Source organism: Aedes aegypti, chromosome 2, assembly GCF_002204515.2.
Source record: "Aedes aegypti strain LVP_AGWG chromosome 2, AaegL5.0 Primary Assembly, whole genome shotgun sequence".
NCBI classification, from domain to species: Eukaryota; Metazoa; Arthropoda; class Insecta; order Diptera; family Culicidae; genus Aedes; species Aedes aegypti.
This window is the reverse complement of record NC_035108.1, coordinates 99,163,199-99,171,460: the sequence shown is the minus strand read 5'-3', so window position 1 is coordinate 99,171,460 and position 8,262 is coordinate 99,163,199. Positions and strand designations below refer to the sequence as shown.

Here is an 8,262-nt window from a genome sequence, read left to right as displayed (position 1 = left end):
GCCATGGAAAAAATTCTGGAGAAGTCACTTGAGAAATATCTGGAGTAATCCTTCGACAGATTGTCCTAGTGTAACTCCCGGAAAAGCTTTGGAGACTTCCTAGAGAATTCTCGGAGGAGTCTCAGAAAGAATTTCTGGCAGAATATCTGGAAAAATCGCTTAAAAATGTCTGGAGGAATACCTGGGCCAATCTCTAGAAGAATGTCTACATTCTACAACATTAATGTATTACATTCATTCAACATTGATGTATTACTATGCTAAATAAATACTTATTACCAGTTATTTTGATTTCGAGGAAGTAATTCTGAAAGAAAACGTTAATGGCCAACGAACACTTCTACCATAATTTCACGAAGTAATCATATTTTCTGATCAAAATTTGACCATTCATTGATAGTATTGAATGAAGATCAAGTATCCCCAGTTTCCCCTTATAGATCAGTATATAGATTGAGAGCAATTGAACACTTTTGAATTTGAACGCCTTCTAATACCTCGCCGGAAAGATAACCCCCAAATATTGCACTCCATTGTCTGAGCTATCAATTCTTATCACCCAGAGCGAGTGGCTTACCGGCAAAACAACTACGCCGCTCCCTTCATCTCCAGTCATTGGCAGCAACAATCAACCAACTGCCCCATTAAGCTATAGCAGAGGTATCCAACCTTTTTTTTTAACTAATTCGATGCCCCACCAAGCTCCACAACTTTCTACAAATAAACAGTGATAGAATTTTATATAAGCAGTTGAAATGAACTCACCTCTAAACATCTGTAATATGTTTTAACAAAATGTTAATAAAAGCTTAATTAGAATAATAGTGTTGTTTAACACAGAACACCTAGATATAAAAAATAAATGTAATGTTTGAAATGATACCAAATAAGAAATTAAAATAAAAAGAAATAATTTTATGCCTTATTTGATAAACGCTTCGTTCTTCTTTACTTGAATGAGTGACCATTCTCAAGTAACATTTCATATTTTGTCATAGTTTAACTGACTTAAATCCACTAGTTGCTCTGTAAAATCGCAATAATAAGACACAAAATTGTTCATACTACATAACATTAATAATATTTAGATATCTATTACGGTTATGTTAGGCAAAGCTTGAGTTTGTAAGAACGAAACGGTGGAATCACTTTGTTGATCGAAATTTATTTTATCCAAGCTCAAAGGAAACAGATTGTTGGACTAGAAACAAATTCTTTTTAAATTCATGAACGATTGTAACTCTAAAATTGTGGATTCTGCAGCATTATGAGCAATCTTAAAGGACTTTCAATGTAATCAATTCAAGTAATTCGATGAAACTTTTGGATATTATGAAATTTAAATGTAATGAATTCCTTCGATGGACAATTCCCCACTAAGGAGAAATTTCCCCCACGGTTGAAAACCACTTAGCCATAGCGTCTTCATGGATCCTCTCCAACGAGTGCTGTGACACTGTGATTACACTCTGGTACTTGTTACACTGTGTGAGTGAAATTATTCGAATTCACGCTCATTTCGCCCTCACTACAGTCGATGTTTGTTCATCTTTCAGTTCCACGGCGCTCTCACTGTCAAGCGAAAATATTGTGCCTTTTTCGTGTTTTGTGACGTAACCATCTGCTGCTGGATATCGGGATTTCTCGCTAACGATACCGTGACTCATCGTGACACGACGCTGCGTATATAGAAGTGCCATCTGCGAGTAGTGAAGACGATCGATTTGTATCATCCACCGGCGTTTGAAACAAACATAGGATTAAAGCTAGAAGGTAAGCATGATTACAGCTTCGAAAGAAATCATTTAGGTGGAGAGTTTCTTTGATAGTTCTGTTCTATCACTGGTGTCGGTGGTTCTATTTCGCAGTGGCGGCGGAAACCATTTCTTCGTTATGCATAATTTTCTCATCACTACTCACATGGCACGGGCCATCGCTACAAAGGAAATTATAGTTAGTGTCAATTTTTCTTCACATGTACTTTCGCTCTTGCCTTCACCAGTTGTTGCGTGAATGGGTACTGAATCTGTATCTAGTCGTGTGTTTGATATGTATACTCGAAGTACGATACACAACCATTTGGTGTTCATTTCGTTACAATGCTGAAACCAGTCTAGTGTGGTGGGTCAGGAGCTAACGTTAAATACTACCAGTTTTACTACAGATAGAAGCTGAGAACATACGAATCCATCCCTTTTTAGTGAACATTAGATCCAGCTCTTTTGGGGCAAGTAGGTAAAGGAAATCTTACAGTGAGGGTTCTTGGAATCATAAAGAATACAAATTAAAATTAATTAGGTCGTGTAGATTTTTAGATAGACTCGAACGAAATCTAAGCGTTGTCCTAAATTTGGTTTTCGTGTAAATCTTCATGAAAAAATATAGATTTTATTTTGAATAACGCCTAGATTTACATGCCTCATATCAAGAGAAAATATTGCCTCTTTAAACAACACATTGTAGAAAAATACGACTTCTTTCAAATTTAACCTTCGTTTAAGGTGAAACAGTTTGGAATCAACTTCTAAGATTGCACTAAAACTTCAAAGGCACAAATCTTGCGAAGAAAGCATCCACAACAGTGCACTTTTTGTTTTGGCTTTGTCCACTAGCAGAAAGCTTAAAATAAGAAGATCAGGAACGTTTGCCTATTATTTCTCCAGTTTTGTGCCTTCGAAAACGCGAGTTGGGTCACAAGTCGGCCATTGCGACGGTCATCTTTGGATTCTGAGATGTTTCACCTTAACAGTTACAATGAACAATTACATATGTCACATGTGAACGTTAAACGTTTTATTCGTACCAATTACTTATTAAGTTAGAAGTTCTATGGTGTTTTGGTGTTTCAATTTGGCTTTGTTGAGTTTAGAGTATAAAACATGGTGGCGCAGAAAATTTCTTTCAACATTTTTTTTTCCTTAAAAATATCAAACTAAGAATATAGGCCATCAACTTGTTACGAAGTAATATTAGGCAGTTATAAAGTGTCCCAGAAAGTCAAGTATGGGTATGACTTTGATTAAAAAATAAAAAAAATATTCTTATCTGCTCAACACAAACCAATTTTTTTGTTTTGTTTTGGATATTTAAATTCAATCTTTTCTTCTTAATGATTTCAAGTCAATGGGTACCCAGAAAATCACTCAGAAAGGATTTCGAGTTTTTTTCAAGTTTCATAGTATTGTAAAATGGAGATAAAACTGTTTTTTTCCCTAGAGACATCAGAATTACTGCATACAATGTAGAATTTTCTTAGATTTTTTTTAATGTCTTTATTAGTATCATTCCAAACATTACATTCGTTTCTTATATCTAGGTGTTCTGTGTTAGACAACACTATCATCCTAATTTGGTAAAACAATTTGAAGATTTTATTAACATTTTGTTGACAACATATTACATTTCATTTGCCGTAGCAGTTCAGATTTTTTTACATTTTACCTGCTTATGAGAGAAAAAAAAACACGTTTTCAATTTAATTAACCTAACTTAACCTTAACATATAACGCATTAATCGTGGCAATAGAAGATTGTAACGATTTTTGTCTGAAATTATTAATGATTTTATTTGACATTTGTTCCAATGTTTTAACATTAGATATTCTATGTAACTCATTGGTACTATACCAGGAAGGAAGCTTCAGAATCATTTTCAAAATTTTATTTTGAATTCTCTGCAGAGCTTTCTTCCTGGTATTACAACAGCTAGTCCATATTGGTACAGCATACAACATGGCTGGCCTGAAAATTTGTTTGAATATCAAAAGCTTATTCTTAAGACAAAGTTTTGATTTTCTATTAATTAGGGGATAGAGACATTTTACACATTTGTTACATTTGGCTTGAATGCCCTCAAAGTGATTTTTGAATGTTAAATTCTTATCTAGCATACTTAACTTCATCTGACCAATTTATTGGAACTCCTCTCATCGTGACAACATGTCTACTTGAAGGTTTAAAGAGCTTTTGGTTTATGCAGGAATATTATTAGTTGAGTTTTGGAAGCATTTTCTCCTCTTCTATTTTTGCAAGCATGAAGACAAAATATCCAAACTTTTTTGCAAACTACTACAGATGACACGCAGGCTTCGTCCTTTAGCGGAGAGGCCTGTGTCATCCGCAAACAAAGATTTTTGACATCCCTGAGGTAACTCAGGTGAGTCAGATGTGAAAATATTGTATAATATTGGTCCCAAAATGCTGCCTTGAGGAACACCAGCTCTTACAGGAAGTCTTTCAGACATGGAGTTCTGATAATTAACCTGAAGTGTACGATTTGACAGATAACTTTGAATTATTCTAACAATGTATGTTGGAAAATTAAAGTTCTTTAATTTTACAATCAAACCATCATGCCAAACACTGTCGAATGCTTTTTCTATGTCTAGAAGAGCAAGACCAGTTGAATAGCCTTCAAATTTGTTGGAACGGATCAAATTTGTTACACGTAAAAGTTGATGAGTGGTCGAATGCCCATGGCGGAATTCGAACTGTTCATTGGCAAACATTGAATTTTCGTTGATGTGGACCATCATTCTGCTCAAAATGACCTTTTCAAAAAGTGTACTGATGGAGGAAAGCAAACTGATTGGACGATAGCTAGATGCTTCTGCAGGATTTTTGTCTGGTTTTAAAATTGGAACAACCTTAGCATTTTTCCATTTGTCAGGAAAATATGCTAATTGAAAACATTTGTTAAATATATCAACTAAAAATGATAAGCTACTTTCTGGAAGTTTCTTGATGAGGATGTAGAAAATTCCATCATCGCCAGGAGCTTTCATATTTTTGAATTTTTTAATAATAGTTCTCACTTCTTCCAAATCAGTCTCCCAGGCATTTTCGAAAACGTTCTCTTGATTGAGAATATTTTCGAACTCCTGAGTAACTTCATTTTCAATTGGACTAGTAAGTCCTAAATTAAAATTGTGCGCACTTTCAAACTGCATAGCAAGTTTTTGAGCTTTTTCGCAATTAGTTAGTAATAATTTGTTTTCCTCTTTCAATGCCGGTATAGGCTTCTGAGGTTTTTTCAAAATTTTAGATAATTTCCAAAAGGGCTTAGAGCCAGGGTCCAATTGAGAAATTTTATTTTCAAAATTTTTGTTTCTTAAATCTGCAAAACGTTTCTTGATTTCTTTCTGCAAATCCTGCCATATAATTTTCATAGCAGGATCACGAGTGCGCTGAAATTGCCTTCTCCTCACGTTTTTAAGACGGATCAAGAGTTTAAGATCATCGTCTATAATCACGGATTCAAATTTTACTTCACATTTTGGAATTGCAATGTTCTTGGCTTAAACAATGGAATTTATTAAAGTTTCAAGAGCATTGTCAATATCAATTTTAGTTTCTAAAGAAATGTTAACATCAAGATTAGAGTCAACATACGTTTCATATATATTCCAGTCGGCTCGTAAATAATTGAAAGTGGAGCTGATAGGATTGAGAATCGCTTCATGCGATATTTGAAATGTAACAGGGACATAATCAGAATCAAAATCAGCATGAGTAACTAATTGGTTACAAAGATGACTAGAGTCAGTTAAGACCAAGTCAATCGTAGATGGATTTCTAGAAGAGGAAAAACATGTAGGGCTATCAGGGTATTGAATAGAGAAATATCCTGAAGAGCACTCATCAAATAAAATTCTGCCATTGGAATTACTTTGAGAATTATTCCATGACCGATGTTTGGCATCAAAGTCACCAATGACAAAAAATTTTGACTTATTGCGAGTCAATTTTCGCAAGTCAGTTTGGAGCAAATTAACTTGCTGTCCAGAGCATTGAAAAGGCAAATAGGCAGCTATGAAAGCATATTTACCAAACTATGTTTCAACAGAAACACCTAAAGTTTCAAAAACTTTAGTTTCAAATGACGAAAACAGTTGATGTTTTATACGCCTATGAATGATAATTGCAACTCCCCCACATGCCCCATCGAGTCGATCATTACGATAAACAAAAAAGTTAGGATCTTTTTTAGTTTGGATCCAGGTTTTAAATAAGTTTCGGTAATGCACTGCTATATGCACGTTATTAGCTGTAAGAAAATTAAACAGCTCGTCTTCTTTACCATTCAGAGAACGAGCATTCCAATTTAAAATATTTAAATTATTATTTGGATCCATTAGAAAAAAGGTAATCCAATAACAATTTGATTTGTAAATTTTACACCTACTTGGACTGCTTCAGTCATAGTGGTGGCTTTGTACATTGCATCAATCATTAGATTCAATTGTTCAGTTAGAAAATTAAAATCAGAGGTAGACATATCATCTGATGATTTCCCATTGGAATTTTCGGTAGACGAAGAAGCGGGGTAGGACTTACCTGTGGCGGTAGGGTTTTTTTCCATTTGATTTGAAACAAGTAGAATGGGTACTCATGGAACGAATAGGGGAAGAGTTCAAATTTCCTGCTACGATATCGGCAAAGGATTTACCGTGGGTAGATACATTCGAAATTGAAAGATTCGAACGGCTACCCGACGGATTAAAATTAGTTTGTGAATGAGCATGATTATGATCTTCCTGGTGGGTATGATTCCTGATCAAGCGATCGTTAACTGAAAAATGAGCATTGTTCGATACTCTACCAGGCAAATTTCGGAAACGACCGTTATCGTAACGGATATTATCTTTCATCTGCCTGGCACGAGCCTCAACGACTCTTTTGCGTGAAGGGCATTCCCAAAAGTTAGCTTTGTGAGGGCCCTTGCTATTGGCGCATTCAAACTTTCTGGTATCTTCTTTCACAGGACAGTCGTCCTTAGCGTGAGAAGAACCTCCGCAAATCATGCATTTAGCATCCATGCGACAATTTTTTGCACCATGACCCCACTTTTGGCACCGACGGCACTGAGTGGGGTTCTGGAAATTTCCTCCAGGTTTCTGGAAATGTTCCCGTGTCATACGGATATCGAACATAAGTTTAGCTTTTTCTAAAGCTTTAATATTATTTAGTTCTTTTTTGTTGAAGTGAACTAAATAATATTCTTGAGAAAGCCCCGGGAACAATGCCAGTTAAGGGTTCTCTTATTCATATTGATTACTTGGACTGGGGAAAATCCAAGTAAATCATTTATTTCATTTTTGATCTCTTCAGGTGACTTATAGTCACTTGAGAGGCCTTTCAAGACAACTTTGAACAAACGTTCAGTATTGTCGTCATAAGTAAAAAATTTGTGCTTCTTCTCTTCAAGATGTCTGAGAAGAAGTTGACGATCTTTAATAGTTTCCGGCAAAACGCGACAGTCTCCTTTCTTTGCGATTTGGAAGGAAACCTTGATTCCCCTAATGGAGTTCAAGTTCTCCTGCCTAAATCCCCCAAATTCGGAACAACTGACCACGATAGGCGGCACTCTTTGCTTCCTCACTTGAATCAAAGAGCCTGGGCTAGAGGCTGCTTCGATTTGGTGTTCGGAAAATTTTTCTAGAGCATCGAACTGATTGCTCATTTCGATACAATTATTCATTTCACCCTTGGAAGAAAGTTCGCATTCCGGGGAAGCGTCCTTTCTTCCATTCTTGCCACGTGTAGTGACAGTTTTAAAACCCACTTTTTTGGAAGGAAGTAGTGAATTCAGAGATTCACCCTTCCTTTTGATAGTTGTTGATACCATGTTTAGTTAATAAACGAGAAAGACGTGACCTTCGAGAGGTTTTTTCCCAAGACGGTGTCCAAGAAGGATTACTACCGCTAGCTTTCGCCAACGGGTCCAACGAAAAATCGAAGGCACGGGTCCAAACAAGGATCGTAAAGGGATCAATAGTAGAAAAAATAGTACTGAAAAGTACTGTTTAAGTAGCACTGAAAAGTACCGTTTTTAATTTTAGCACTGAAAGGTACTGTTTGTGTAGCACTGAAAAGTACTGTTTTATTGCTTTAGGTAGTTTTTAAGAAAACTTCCAAGAGCAGAGGGAATTCGTGTACGCACAGCACGAAGGTACGATGCGCACTGAAATAAAACAAAGTATGTATTTCAATAATTAGGGTAAGTGTTCCCTTAGTTGTGGGTGAACCTATAGTTGCAGTTGTGCCGTTTTCACTGATTTTATTACATCAGTCACAGAACCGACACTGCCAATTGACGTATTGGCTTGTTGATACACGGAATAGTTGAAAAGATCAATCAAATTTCTATAAAACTTTTCTTACTTGTACCAATAGTTGCGATTAAGTGTTCCTATAGTGGAGGATCCCATAAGAAAACAACGGATAACGCAACTATAGGAACACAAATAAAAAATATACCGC

The 8,262-nt window shown here is 35.8% G+C and overlaps 1 protein-coding gene across 1 annotated transcript in view; it reads left to right on the top strand.

Moving 5' to 3' along the window:
* Positions 1-1,497: 1,497 nt before the first annotated feature.
* Positions 1,498-8,262, top strand: part of LOC5576648 (D-aspartate oxidase) — a 117,426-nt gene continuing 110,661 nt past the window's right edge. The window contains exon 1 of the mRNA XM_001662754.2: positions 1,498-1,773. The gene's annotated coding sequence lies outside the window, so the exon portion shown is untranslated. The remainder of the gene's footprint in view (positions 1,774-8,262) is intronic.